Below are 16267 nucleotides of genomic sequence, written 5' to 3' on the forward strand. Positions count from 1 at the left end.
ACTGAAATTAATTTAAAATGTCTTAAAAAATAAATAAACCTAGCACTTTGGGAGGTCAAGGCAAGTGGACTGCTTGAGCTCAGGAGTTCAAGGCCAGCCTGGGCAACAAGGCAAAACCCCATCTCTACCAAAACCACAAAAATTAGTCAGGCATGGTGCCACATGCCTGTGGTCCCAGCTACTCAAGAGACTGAGGTGGGAGGATCACTTGAGCCTGGGAGGCAGAGGTTGCAGAGAGCTGCGATCACACCACTGCACTCTAGCCTGGGTGACAGAGTGAGACCCCACCTCAAAAAAAAAAAAAAAAAAGACAAAACATAACAAACTCTTCTGTCTATTGCTGATCTGTTTTCTCAGTTTATATTACTGTAATGTCATAGTAATTTGGTGGAACACCCAAAAAGGAACCCTATGTTAAAGCCCCATAAAAATCTAACTTTGCTGAAAGAAATGGAAGGTACCCAAAAAATAGTGATATAGTTTGGCTCTATGTCCCCACCCAAATCTCATCTCAAATTGTAATCCCTACATGTCAAGGGAGGAACCTGGTGGGAGGTAACTGGATCATGGGAGCGGTTTCCCCCATGCTCTTTTCATGATAGTGAGTAAGTTCTCACAAGATCTGATGGTTTTATAAGGGATTCTTTACCCTTCACTCACTCTTTCTCTCTCTGGCCTGCTACCAAGTAAGATGTGCCTGCTTTCCCTTCTGCCATGATTGTAAGTTTCCTGAGGCCTCCCTAGCCATGTGGAACTGTGAGTCAATTAAATCTCTTTCTTCATAAATTACCCAGTCTCAGGGAAGTTCTTTATGGCAGTGTGAAAACAGACTAATACAGATGGAGACAGATGTCAAGAGCAGTTGGCTGAGATGGACTTCATTCCTTCTGGGAAAATAGAATGTTGTGATTTTTCTATGTCTGGAATTGGAAGAACTGACTATGAGAAACAGCTTTTACCCTAGCCAGGCATGTAGAGGTAGTGTTCTGATTAAAACTCAGTAATGGGGTCTTCATCCAGTTATACAGAAAGGAAAATGTGGGCAAACAGAGCGCTGATGTGGGAAAATGTGGGAAACCAGAGCACTGGTCAGAGCTTTGCAAGGCAGGGCACCCTGCAGAACCCAGAACCAGCCTTCAATGGTCAGGGAGAGACCTCAGTTTGGTTATTAGTCCTTGTCTACATTCTAAATGGAATGAGAATTCCTGAAAGTTATTGTAATTCAAAGATATTGAACTTTCTTGCAAAGCGTTTTTCAGGGTTCCTACCCAGGCCTAGCTTCCACCTGGTATGTATGTGGCCAACATATCCAGACCCATTATCTCCCACTCATATTTAGTAGTTATATTTCAGTAGCAATGGTCACAAAGCATTCCTGGGACTCTTTTAGGTTAATGATCCAAGAAGAATTACCACTGCTATTTGAGAGTAAGAGGCCACTGAGAGAGATGGAGAAAGGAAATTATAAAGCACCCCAAACATCCATCCCCATTCCATACTTAATTTAAATTCCAAGAGTTTATTGTTCCAATTGTCCAGTTGGTGAATTATAATAATTACAATAATAACAATTAGAAGAGTTTTAATTTAAATCTCTGTTGTAATCTTGAGGTTCTGTGGCTTGGACAACGCTTCTTACCATAGATAGAAGTTACAGCTAGTGAAATTCTTGAATTCATTCAAAGTGCAATTAAAACCAAAGAAACTTCATATAAATCCAATTAACATTAGCATTAGAGTTGGGCTCAGTCACTTTTCCAGTACAAGTTAGCTACCACCTGAAGTAATAATTCCATATCTAAGTGGAATATAATAAATAATAACTATTCATAAAAAGTTAATATATGTAATACATCCTGATATTTATAAACATCTATTGAGGACCTGCTCTGGACCCAGTGTTGTGAATCTGGGGATAAACACACCAGATTTGAATACTCTTGTTCTGAAGCTTATATTCTGGTTGAAGAGACAGAAAGCATGGGAAGAAATACATAAACCAAGACATTTCTAATTTTGCTTAGTGGTATAAAGGAAATATATGTGTAGAGAAAAATTGGAGGTAAGGCCATAGGATGATTGAAAATTCTGAACTGCCCCAGTAACTTATATTTACTGGTTTGGCAATTGGGTAGGACTAGAGATAATTTACCTGACTTGTAACAGAGACTATGAAAATAAAGAATAACAAAAATGTTTACTGAGAAAATATTATTTGCCAGGAGCTGTATGTTATCTCATTTAAATGTATTATTACACCCATTTCACAGATGAGTAAGAAGCTTAACAAAGTTAAGATCCGAGGTACAAGAGAGTACGTGATAGAACTGGAATTTGAATTTCGGTCTATTTTATGTCCAAATTCTTCACATGATTCCTTCTTTCCCATGAAAAAGAAAGGAAACATTTTCATCAGTAAATCTTATTTTAAACCTATAAAATGATGACAATTTGGGGTTTCCAGCACAGTATATATTTATGCAAACATATATAAATTAACCACCTCACTATCTGACAACATAAAACTTAATTGAAAAAAGTAGTCAACAAATTACGTTATGAAGATTGAAAATTGTAGACTACAGTTGTTCTTCCTACTTGGGTACCCTTTTCAAAAGACAAATGATAAAACTTCTATTTTCAGACAAATTCCAAGGAGATAGCTCTGAGATGACTCCTGGGTTGGTTTATGTTAAAATAAACTGTTTTAAACAATTATTTCTTTATTGAGGAGGCAAGTAATAAATATAGACCCAGAGGTTCCCTCTCTTTTTTTTCTCTTTTTAAGTATCACATTTTTTTTTCTTTTATTATTATACTTTAAGTTTTAGGGTACATGTGCACATTGTGCAGGTCAGTTACATATGTATACATGTGCCATGCTGGTGCGCTGCACCCACTAACTTGTCATCTAGCATTAGGTATATCTCCCAATGCTATCCCTCCCCCCTCCCCCCACCCCACAACAGTCCCCAGAGTGTGATGTTCCCCTTCCTGTGTCCATGTGATCTCATTGTTCAATTCCCACCTATGAGTGAGAATATGCGGTGTTTGGTTTTTTGTTCTTGCGATAGTTTACTGAGAATGATGATTTCTAATTTCATCCATGTCCCTACAAAGGACATGAACTCATCATTTTTTATGGCTGCATAGTAGTCCATGGTGTATATGTGCCACATTTTCTTAATCCAGTCTATCATTGTTGGACATTTGGGTTGGTTCCAAGTCTTTGCTATTGTGAATAATGCCACAATAAACATACGTGTGCATGTGTCTTTATAGCAGCATGATTTATAGTCCTTTGGGTATATACCCAGTAATGGGATGGCTGGGTCAAATGGTATTTCTAGTTCTAGATCCCTGAGGAATCGTCACACTGACTTCCACAATGGTTGAACTAGTTTACAGTCCCACCAACAGTGTAAAAGTGTTCCTATTTCTCCACATCCTCTCCAGCACCTGTTGTTTCCTGACTTTTTAATGATTGCCATTCTAACTGGTGTGAGATGGTATCTCATTGTGGTTTTGATTTGCATTTCTCTGATGGCCAGTGATGGTGAGCATTTTTTCATGTGTTTTTTGGCTGCATAAATGTCCTCTTTTGAGAACTGTCTGTTCATGTCCTTCGCCCACTTTTTGATGGGGTTGTTTGTTTTTTTCTTGTAAATTTGTTTGAGTTCATTGTAGATTCTGGATATTAGCCCTTTGTCAGATGAGTAGGTTGCAAAAATTTTCTCCCATTTTGTAGGTTGCCTGTTCACTCTAATGGTAGTTTCTTTTGCTGTGCAGAAGCTCTTTAGTTTAATTAGATCCCATTTGTCAATTTTGGCTTTTGTTGCCATTGCTTTTGGTGTTTTAGACATGAAGTCCTTGCCCATGCCTATGTCCTGAATGGTGATGCCTAGGTTTTCTTCTAGGGTTTTTATGGTTTTAGGTCGAACATTTAAGTCTTTAATCCATCTTGAATCGATTTTTGTATAAGGTGTAAGGAAGGGATCCAGTTTCAGCTTTCTACATATGGCTAGCCAATTTTCCCAGCACCATTTATTAAATAGGGAATCCTTTCCCCATTGCTTGTTTTTCTCAGGTTTGTCAAAGATCAGATAGTTGTAGATATGCGGCGTTATTTCTGAGGGCTCTGTTCTGTTCCATTGATCTATATCTCTGTTTTGGTACCAGTACCATGCTGTTTTGGTTACTGTAACCTTGTAGTATAGTTTGAAGTCAGGTAGTGTGATGCCTCCAGCTTTGTTCTTTTGGCTTAGGATTGACTTGGCGATGCGGGCTCTTTTTTGGTTCCATATGAACTTTAAAGTAGTTTTTTCCAATTCTGTGAAGAAAGTCATTGGTAGCTTGATGGGGATGGCATTGAATCTGTAAATGACCTTGGGCAGTATGGCCATTTTCACGATATTGATTCTTCCTACCCATGAGCATGGAATGTTCTTCCATTTGTTTGTATCCTCTTTTATTTCCTTGAGCAGTGGTTTGTAGTTCTCCTTGAAGAGGTCCTTCACATCCCTTGTAAGTTGGATTCCTAGGTATTTTATTCTCTTTGAAGCAACTGTGTGTAGAGGGAAATTTATAGCACTAAATGCCCACAAGAGAAAGCAGGAAAGATCCAAAATTGACACCCTAACATCACAATTAAAAGAACTAGAAAAGCAAGAGCAAACACATTCAAAAGCTAGCAGAAGGCAAGAAATAACAAAAATCAGAGCAGAACTGAAGGAAATAGAGACACAAAAAACCCTTCAAAAAATTAATGAATCCAGGAGCTGGTTTTTTGAAAGGATCAACAAAATAGACCGCTAGCAAGACTAATAAAGAAAAAAAGAAGAATCAAATAGACGCAATAAAAAATGATAAAGGGGATATCACCACCGATCCCACAGAAATACAAACTACCATCAGAGAATACTACAAACAACTCTACGCAAATAAACTAGAAAATCTAGAAGAAATGGATAAATTCCTCAACACATACACTCTCCCAAGACTAAACCAGGAAGAAGTTGAATCTCTGAATAGACCAATAACAGGAGCTGAAATTGTGGCAATAATCAATAGCTTACCAACCAAAAAGAGTCCAGGACCAGATGGATTCACAGCCGAATTCTACCAGAGGTACAAGGAGGAACTGGTACCATTCCTTCTGAAACTATTCCAATCAATAGAAAAAGAGGGAATCCTCCCTAACTCATTTTACGAGGCCAGCATCATTCTGATACCAAAGCCAGGCAGAGACACAACCAAAAAAGACAATTTTAGACCAATATCCTTGATGAACATTGATGCAAAAATCCTCAATAAAATACTGGCAAAACGAATCCAGCAGCACATCAAAAAGCTTATCCACCATGATCAAGTGGGCTTCATCCCTGGGATGCAAGGCTGGTTCAATATATGCAAATCAATAAATGTAATCCAGCATATAAACAGAGCCAAAGACAAAAACCACGATTATCTCAATAGATGCAGAAAAGGCCTTTGACAAAATTCAACAACCTTCATGCTAAAAACTCTCAATAAATTAGGTATTGATGGGATGTATTTCAAAATAATAAGAGCTATCTATGACAAACCCACAGCCAATATCATACTGAGTGGGCAAAAAATGGAAGCATTCCCTTTGAAAACTGGCACAAGACAGGGATGCCCTCTCTCACCACTCCTATTCAACATAGTGTTGGAAGTTCTGGCCAGGGCAATTAGGCAGGAGAAGGAAATAAAGGGTATTCAATTAGGAAAAGAGGAAGTCAAATTGTCCCTGTTTGCAGATGACATGATTATATATCTAGAAAACCCCATTGTCTCAGCCCAAAATCTCCTTAAGCTGATAAGCAACTTCAGCAAAGTCTCAGGATACAAAATCAATGTACAAAAATCACAAGCATTCTTCTACACCAACAACAGACAAACAGAGAGCCAAATCACGAGTAAGTATCACATTTTAATTGAAGTGTTAAATCCCCAAGGTTGAGAAACCAAATATGGAACTTTTTATTAAGTAAACTACTTTAGAGGGATATAACATAAATCAGAAGTAACTACTGATTATAATAACCCTTTTTCATTGTTCAAGATGACTTCAGGACTTATCACTAAATTTCCTTAGAAATACAGAGCTCCAGCCAGGCGTGGTGGCTTATGCCTGTTATCCCAGCACTTTGGGAGGCCAAGGTGGGCGGATCACGAGGTCAGGAGATCGAGACCATCCTGGCTAACACGGTGAAACCCCGTCTCTACTAAAAACACAAAAAATTAGCCGGGCATGGTGGCGGGCACCTGTAGTCCAGCTACTTGGGAGGCTGAGGCAGGAGAATGGCGTGAACTCGGGAGGTGGAGCTTGCAGTGAGCCAAGATCACACCACTGCACTCTAGCCTGGGCGACAGAGTGAAACTCTGTCTAAAAAAAAAAAAAAGAAAGAAAGAAAGAAATACAGAGCTCCTCCACATCTGAATTTTCATCAAACAAAAACTTTGCTGACTCTACCATCTTTTCCCTAATTAATTCATGATATATCTGATATCTATTAATTATCCTCAAGGAAAGCAATGGAAAGTTGAGGGAGCCAGTAAGCATTTCAGTCACCACAGAACTTTTAGAAACTTTCATCAGCTACATTAGCCTAAGTCTCTCCAAATATACCTATTTTATTCTCCTTTACCAGGCATCTTTATTATATATATTTCCTCTCCTCTGGTAATATTCTTTTTCATATGAATTAATTCCATAGGTGACAACAGAATAGAACAACATCAAGAATAATAACACCTATTGCATGCCCATTAAGGCAAGCAGACTGCATATCTATGTACCCCTCAACAACAACAAAAAAGAAAAAGAAAAAAATGTATAAAAGAAAAGGCAATAAAATTTGTTTGCATAGTAGGGTTTATTTCTACTGTTTTAGTTTTTAGGCAACTGAAGCTCAGAAAATTTTAAAAGACTAAGTGATTTTCCCAAGAATATGTAGCTAAAGTATTATGAAATCAGAATTTAAATCAACATCTGCCTGGGGCCAAAGACTGACATTTTTAAATCATACTGAACTGTCTTTCAGATCTGTAAAATATATATAATAATGTGCCCCTTGGGTAGTTGTTAAGATAATTAAGATGTTTATAAAGCACTTAGCTTAATTCTGGAAAATGGGAGACATTCAAAAAATGGTAAATCGATTTTGGTATCTAGAAATGGAGAGTTGCTATATGAAATAAATGCCAAAAATGTAGAACTGGCTTTGGAAACGGATAAGGGGCAGAGGCTGGAAGAATAATGAGGAGTATAGTAGGAAAAAAACTTGTATTATCTTAAAGAATGTCTCGATCATTGTAAACAGGGACGTTAAACTGCTGATGGTGAAGACACAGACAGAAGTGAGGAGTACAGTAGAGAAAAGCTATATCATCTTAGAAAGTAACTAAATCCTCACAAATAGAGTTTTAGTAGAAAGATGAGTGTTAAAACACTGCTAGTGAGGGCTCAGAAGGCGACGGAAACTATGTATTGTGAAGTGGAGGAAAAGGCATCCTTGCTACGTAGTGACAGGAAATGTAGCCAAATTTTATCATGAGGTTAGGTGGAAAGCAACACTTGTAAATGATGACTTTGGATATTTACCTGAAGAGATTTCCAAGCTGTGTAGAAGGGGCAACCCAATTATTTCTCACTGTTTATGATAAAAGATGAGAGGAAAGTATAAGGAAGTCTGTTAAGCAAACAGGAACCAGGACTTTATGATTTGAGAAATTATCCGCCTATACAGACTTCAAAATATCTTAAAATTAGTTTTATTGCCAGGAACATGAGCTCTGAAGAGAAACTCAAGGGTCGGGCTGGATAACACTTTGCCAGTGCCTGACAAGGATCTGAAAGAGTATTCAGTCAAATAAAAGGATCTTTGAAGAGATTAGGCGTGTGGATAATGAATTCCACCAGCCATCTCAGCAGAAGCCAAGAATGGAGATGTGATTATCCAGAAAACATTTGTGAAGAAGCCTTGTGTCTAATGAAGTGAATCTCCAGATATAAATGGGAGATCCATAAAGCTTTTGATAATGTTATAACAACACAAACACTGCAGCTTGTACAGAAAAGGACAAAGTGAAGATGAAATGAAAGAAGGCTGTGGAACCCCCCCACTTCCCCCATCCTCCACCCCTCCGCCCCCACCTTCCACCCCCCCACCCTCCAGCCCCCACCCTCCACTCCCACCACCCACCAGCCTCCACCCTCCACCCCTCCACCCCCCACCCTCCACCTCTCCACCCCTCCACCCCCCACCCCCCACCCCTCCACCCCCCCACCCTCCACCCCACCATCCCCACCCTCCAGCCCACACACTCCACTCCCACCACCCCCCACCCTCCACCCCCCACCCCCCCACCCTCCAGCCCCCACGCTACACCCCCACCCTCCACACCTCCACCCCCACCCCCACCTTCCACCTCCCCGGTCCCTGGCTATTGGCAAGAAACAGGCTGATAAAACTACTCAGCCGCAAATACCCTCCAAAAAAGCAAGGATAACACCAAGGGCAGAGCCACAGGCCCAGAAGGCAAATACTCAAGCCATGGAGGTTTATTTCCAGAAACTAGATTCTCATGGTATTTGCCCAGCTGGATTTTAAAATTGCTTGGGACATGTGACTTCTTTTTTCCTTCTATTTTATCTCATTTGGATCAGAAATGTCCGTAACTGTTATCCTATGCCTGCTCCACCACTGCATTTTCGGGAGCAGAGAACTTGTTTTTTAGTCTCACAAGTCTACAGATGGAGATAAATTTTTCCCCATTATGCTTTATACCCAGAACCTCATCCAAACCTAATTTAGGTGATGTAGATGATGAGATGTGGAACTGCAGAGACTTTGAGAATTTGACCTGAAAAGACTTAGATAAAGATTTTGGATTTGAGTTGATGGTGTAATGCATTGAGACCTTGGGGTACCTTGGGAAGGAGCAAGTGTATTTTGTATGTGGGGTGAACGTGAATCTTTTGGGGCCAGATTGCATCCTGTGGAGCAGGCTGAATAATGATTCCCAAAGATGTCATGTCCTTTTCCCTGAAACCTCTGAATACATCACATTACATTATAAAACGGGCTTTGCAAAAGTGATTAAACTAGGATTTTGAGATGGGGAAATTATCCTGGATTATCCAACTGGTCCCAATTAATCATGAGTCTTTATAAGCGGTAGGCAGTAGTTCAGAATAAAAGAGAATGATGTCATGACAGAAGCAGAGATTGAAGTGTTGTATTTTGCAAATGGAGAAAGGGATCACAAACCAGAGAATGCATGTGACCTCCAGAATTTGGAAGAGTTAAGACAACAGATTCTCCCATTTAGCCTCCAAAAGACACGCAGCTCTGCAGATATCTTGATGTTAGTCCGTAAGACCCATTTAATAAGACTTCTGACCTCCAGAACTGTAAGACAATAAACTTGCATTGTTTTCAACCCCTAAAGTTGTAGTAATTTGTTACAGTGATAATAGAAAATGAATACAATATAATGATTGTTATTGTGCCTTGTAATTAATACACTTAGTGATTGTGATTGATATCCTTTTATATACATTATTCAGATTATTATTTTCTTTCTTTTTTTTTTTTTTAGATAGGGTCTTGCTCTGTCACCCAGGCTGGAGTGCAGTGGTGCCATCACAGCTCACTGCAACCTCCGCCTCCCAAGCTGAAGCCCTCCTCCCACCTCAGCTTCAACGAGTAGCTGGAACTACAGGCATGTGCCACCACTCTGGCTAATTTTTATATTTGTAGTAGAGATGGAGTTTTGCCGTGTTGCTCAGGCTGATCTCAAACTCCTGAGCTCAAGGGATCTGCGAACCTCAGACTCCCAAAGTGCTGGGATTACAAGCATAAGCCACAACACCTGGCTTACTATTTTATTAAACAGAAAATACTGAGCAGAAAGGGGACATTTCATTATGAAAGATCCTGATTTTGTTTATTGCCTGATATATTGTGCTGCAATAAAGTGAGATACATATTAATTGGCCCCAAATAGAATATTTTAAAGATTTAATATTTGGTTTCTGTAAGTTTTTTAAAAATATTTTCATCCATATCAGTTCAAACTTCTTGCTAATATCATTTTGCCTCCAGTAGTCCCTTTTTTCCCTCGCAATTGAGAACAAATCTACAAGTATTTGAGTAGCTACAATAGCAGAGTTACTAACTGTTTTTCTAAAATTGAAGTGGAAATACAATTTTATAAGGAGATTTTTATTTGACTAAATAAAATTGACAAAAATGTGTGTAAAATAAAAAATAGACATGGTGAATTTTTGAAAGATATCTGTGTATGGAACTTTGGAGGTGGTCTGAATTACAGAAGCTAGATGTCTTAATAGCTGAAACGTTCTTCTTAAAACTTCTTAGATTGCACATTCCTACCACTACATACTTCAAGCACAACAGAATACATAAGAATGTAAATTCTTATATTTACATACTATATACAACTTATTATGTTATGCATATTATATCTCATATACACAAAAATTTAATGAAAGAAATAAAGAAAAATTGAAATGAACCTCTTTCCTATTTTCTTCTCATACCCCTACAGCTCATGTTAGAAACCTACAGGAATGTACACAGCAAGTTGGAAGATTGCCGTTTGTAAAACTTGGAAGTAGAGGCAAGCAGTTCTTGTTTTATATTGTTTTTTTGAGCGAATCAATTCACTAAAAGCAGATCAAAGACTCAGCATTGCTTCTGGAAATTAGAAAGAGCTTAACAAACTTTAAGGTAGTAGTTGTGGTTATTATTTTTGCTTAAGAAAACTTATGAGACTTTTTAATTGTGATATTTTTCCTGGGTTTCAGTTCTACTTGAGGAAAAAAAGTGACTTTAGGAGAAGCCAAAAATTCATCATTCTTGAGTAATGCATTTATTTTAAATTTTGACAGACTTTCCCTACCTACAGTATCTATCTCAGTCACACTGACATTGTTCTGATCACTCTGCCTTCCATCAACATTTGTGATTTTCTTGTTAGTTCCGTTCATATTTTAATATAGGTTTTGTATTTGCGTGTGTTTTTCCATGAGATAGTTCTGAAGGACAGAAAAGCATTTCTTTATTCTATACACTCCCAGTCCTGTTTGTAACATAAGCTAAAATATAAATGTTTTCTTAGCCAGGTTTTAAATTATAACAAGCATTTCTTAGGATGACGAGATACTATCGCTTTAGTGAGAGGCACACTTGACATTTATGAGAAGAAAAGAAAAAGGAAAGAAAAGGTATTCTCCTGTTTTCTCCATCTTCCATGCCTTCTAGGTTCTCAGCAAGCATTATCAATAAACCCTTATTTATTTTTAAAAGCTATAGTTCTTTATTAAAAAATTGCTGTAATAGTTTGCAATTTATTAAGTGTTTTCCTTTTGTGGGAAGAGTCCCATCAGTTCACTTAATGGTAGCAGAATGTTTTAGTGGAAAGAGAGATCGCTAGCTTCTAATACTTGAGTCTAAGAGATTTTTAGTCCTTTGTGTTTTTGAAACTAGCATTTCCTTCTTTAATCTTCCACCCCCTCCTACAAACACACCCACTCAGAGCAGTCAGGTGTAAAATTAGAAGGAACAGAAATAATAAAAGAATGGAAAATATGAGATAACATTTCTAAAAATAATTCTTGTTACAGAAGCAGACCATTTTGAAACCAGTAAGAGGGCGTTAAGCCCTCTCCAGACTGAATTTCTCAATTGTCCTTCATGGGTGCTGCCGTTAGTGGTAGACTGGGACCTTGCATTTCTCAATAACCTTCCGGTGTCAATCACCTGTGATTTTTTAAGATTGCCTAACATGATGTCAAATTTCTTTTTATATCCAAGTTAAGTACATGTTCCCACTGTACTTCCTTCATTGCTTCTTTCTTCCTCTTACTGCCACTCTTTACCCCTGCCCGATACGCAGCGTCAGCCTTTAGTGAAGTTAAGTTGTGAAATTTGTAAATTATCTTTAGGCTTCTTCATTTTTTAGCACTTCCCTACAGCAAGTTGATGAGATGTCCTATAGGAAAATTATTAAGCTCGTTTTCTGTATTTCTTAATAATTACAACAAGAATAAGTTGTAGAGAAGTGTTTTTTGTTGTTGTTGTTGTTGTCGTTTTTTGTTTTTTTTTTCTTTTTGAGACAGGGTTTCATTCTATTGCCCAGGCTGGAGTGCAGTGGCATAAATACAGCTCATTGCAGTCTCAACTTCCAAAACTCAAGTGATCCTCCTAAGTAGCTGGGACTACTGGCACACACCACCACGCCCAGCTTATTTTTTATATTTTGTAGAGACAAGATCTCGCCATGTTGCCCAGGCTTATCTCGAACTCCTGGACTCAACCAATCCTCCCATCTTGACCTCCCAAAGGGCTATAATAGGTTTGAGCCACTGTGTCCAGGAGAGAGAAATTACTGGAAAAGAGAATTTAGATTAGAAAGAGAAAACCCTGTTTAATAACAGACACCGTCCAAGAATAAGAAGCCTGACCCGGGTAAAGTGAGAACACAAAAGAGTTTCCAAGTGACTACTTAAAAGGGTAGCTGGGGAGGGTTTATGTAACACATGTGAGCTGGAACCCAGGAAGTTAAAAGACATATACATTGCACTGTACTTATTAGGATAGTAATGCATTCTCACTGAAAAAAGTAAAATAAGTCAGAGTTGCAGGAAAAAGGGAAAAAATTAAAACTAAAACATACATTTTCTTTTTTCTGTCCCCTGAAACTACAACTCATTTAGTGTGTATCAACTCACCCTTTTTCTTTTCTTTTCTTTTTTTTTTTTTTGAGATGGAGTCTCACTCTGTCACCCAGGCTGGAGTGCAGTGGCAGGATCTCGGTTCACTACAACCTCCACCTCCCGGGTTCAAACGATTATTGTGCCTCAGCATCCAGAGCAGTTGGGACTATACGAGCGTGCCACCATGCCCAGCTAATTTTTTGTATTTTTAGCAGAGATGGGTTTTCACCATGTTGGCCAGGCCGGTCTTGAACTCCTGACCTGAGGTGATCCTCTTGCATTGGCCTCTCAAAGTGCAGGAATACAGGTGTGAGCCACCATGCCTGGCCCATCTCACCCTTTTTCTACGTTTATATATCATATTACAACAGCTAGAGGAATCATTGTCAAGCACAGTTTACTAGTCTTTTGTTCAAAACTTCCCTATGGCTTCCCGCTGCATGCAGAATACAAGGCAAAGTCCAGGGAGGAGTTGGCCTCCCTACTACAAATGACCTCATCCCCTGCCTCCCAACCTCACTTCCTCTGCATTAGCTGCACTATTCCTCAAGGTCTGGGACACACAAAACTCTCTCCAGGCATCAGGCCTCCTGCAAGTGTTGTTTCTCTCTGCCTGGATTACTCTTTACTCCAGTATTCATCTTTATCTTTATGTAACGCCTTCATCTTTATGTCTTTGCTCAGATATCATTTTATCATTGATTTTTTGGTTTTCCTACTCTTACTGTTCTACCTATTTTTATAAAGGGATTCAAAACCTGTGTCACTGCTGCAACCATCTTCCCAGAAACCTACTGCTTGCTTGCTCGCTTTTAATTCAACCAATAGATAGGACTCATGCTAATATAATTCATGTTCTGAAATCTTTTCTTCCAGCAAACCCTTTTACAATTTCACTTGGCCTTAAGATTTTATCATGGAGTCATTCACTTGGCAATATCTTCCTTTTCTCTCCTTTTTATTGACATTCTCGGCTTGCCATTTTTCCTGCCCAGAGCCCCTCTGATGGTGATGTAGGGCAAGTGAACCCCCAAATTGACACTCGGCATGGGAGGGATTTTGCCTCTGCCCAGGAAGGAATTCAAGGGCAATCCAGTGGTGTTAGACAGCAACTTTTTTTTTTTTTTTGAGACGGAGTTTCGCTCTTGTTGTCCAGGCTGGAGTGCAATGGTATGATCGTGACTCACTGCAACCTCTGCCTCCTGGGTTCAGGTGATGATTCTCCTGCCTCAGCCTCCCAAGTAGTTGGGATTACAGGCATGTGCCACCATGCCTGGCTAAATTTTTTTGTATTTTTTTAGTAAAGATGGGGTTTCTCCATGTTGGTCAGGCTCGTCTCAAACTCCCGACCTCAGGTGATCCGCCTGCCTCGGCCTTCCAAAGTGCGGTGATTACAAGCATGAGCCACCACCGCACCCAGCCTAGACAGCAACTTTTATTGAAGTAGCAGTGCGCAGCAGCAGCAGAGGTCCTGCTCCTGGCAGAGCGGGCCTACACCATAGCCCATGTGCCCAGGGAAGCAGCTCAAGGGCAGTTCTGCAGTCAAATTTATGCTCACTTTTAATTACATGCAAATTAAGGGGCAGGTTGTTCAGACTTTTCTAGAAAAAAGCTTGTATTTTTCAGGTCATTGGCTTGGAAAGGGGTGGTAAACTCTGGGTGTTGCCGTGACAATGGAAAACTGAGATGGCACTGGTGGATGTGTCTCCTGGAGAGATGCTTTCACCTCTTCCTTGTTTCAGCTATTTTTCAATCTGGTCTGGAATCGAGTCCCCTCCTCCTACCTCAACTGTGTGTTTTGTGCTAGTCTTGCTGATTATGGATTATGTCTTTCTGTATTTTCCTTCCTATCAAGTATATCTGTTTCTGTGGGAAACTTTTCCCTAATGACAGATCCACTGAGGAAAAAAAAAATCTAAAAAACTCACCTATTATCTTAATAATCCAAAGGAATGCATTTCAAATGGTGGGATTCAGACATCAAAAGCAGGCATTTCTCTTGCTTCCTATAACGTATTTTTTTGTACCTACCAGCCAAGGAATAGAGAAAGACCTTCGGTCTTGGAAAATATTTCCTCTTTCATTACATCCTTGGAAATTCAAAAGATTTGGGATCCATCATGATTTCTCAAATATTCGCTATCACTTAAAGTACATGTTGCACACAGATATGAAAGGTCAACAAGAAAGATGGCTTTCCGGTCCTTAACTCTTTTGGAGTAGTTACCTTTTCATCCAGTTCCTGAAAGCAAGAAACCAGAGAGTAAAAACAGTGTGTGCTCCTGACAGCTGCAGTACTGAGATAACTGCAATTCCTCAGGAAGAGACACGTCATAAGAATTGATACAGTGACTTGAATTAACTGAGGTAATCTTGACACTGATCATCGTGTTATCTTCCTAGAGTTACATACTGCCGAATTCCTTTTCTTATATTTTAAAATGTTAACTAATTTGTTTAATATTTCTTCTTTGCCAGAGCAAAATTAGAGAGAAGTAAAGTTTTCTTTGACCCCTAGCATCTCTTTGCTATTCTTTTTGATAATATTTATAGTTCTGTTGGCCTCCATTATAATAATACCCCCTTTTTTTTGGGTAAATGAAATAGAACATCTAATACTAATAGACTGACATCCATGATGCTTCCAAGATAGGGAGGATTATGAGAGAATTTATAAATGTTTTAAAATTAGGCAATAATACTTAAGATTATTTTTCTAAAAAAAATAGAGCTAATACCTTGATTTCCTAACATGAAGTAAGAATTTTTTTTTTTTTTTTTTTTTTTTTTTTTTACGTTTCAACTGTCAAATAAAACTCTCAAATTTTCCTGGTGTGTTAGTTCAAAATAAATGTGCACTTGTTTCATTGTCACAAGATTCTCTAACTATCCTCTCCATATTTATTTCACTAATATGATAAGCATTGACGTCAATACTCTTTCCTTGCTTCCAACTCTATTCACTCCATGATGGTATCAAATCGTTTCCTGAATGAGAGAAAAAATCATAAATATTTTATTGTGGTCAAATCATGATGTCAAGTGCTTCCTGATTGTCTCTTTGAACTGTTTATTTTTTGCTTTTTAATGGGCCGTGGTTTGGTAAGAGTGTGTTGAATGAACGAGATTTTTGGATGTTGACATTAGTCATGCCACTTGGAATATTTCAAACATGAGTTTAATTTTACCTGGCCTAATATTTTTATTTTCTGCAGGTTGCAGTATATTACTTCTAATATACAGCAAATATTCATTTGTTTTATGCTTATGAATTATATTTTCACTTTGTATCCAACTTAATGTCTATTGAGGTATAAATTAGTTGTTTTTAAGGTACTCTGTTCAATGGCCTGTACCAGCCAAAGAAGGCTTCTAGCCATTTACCTTTGACTACGGTATTTTACTCCAAGAAATTTCAAGTTTAGCTTTAGGAGAAACAAATCTTCCAGACCCTTGATAGCTTCTAACGGAATTGTTCAGCATCATAATATACTAGCT

The sequence above is a fragment of the Gorilla gorilla genome, chromosome 4 (genome assembly GCF_029281585.2).
Source record: "Gorilla gorilla gorilla isolate KB3781 chromosome 4, NHGRI_mGorGor1-v2.1_pri, whole genome shotgun sequence".
Classification (NCBI taxonomy): Eukaryota; Metazoa; Chordata; class Mammalia; order Primates; family Hominidae; genus Gorilla; species Gorilla gorilla.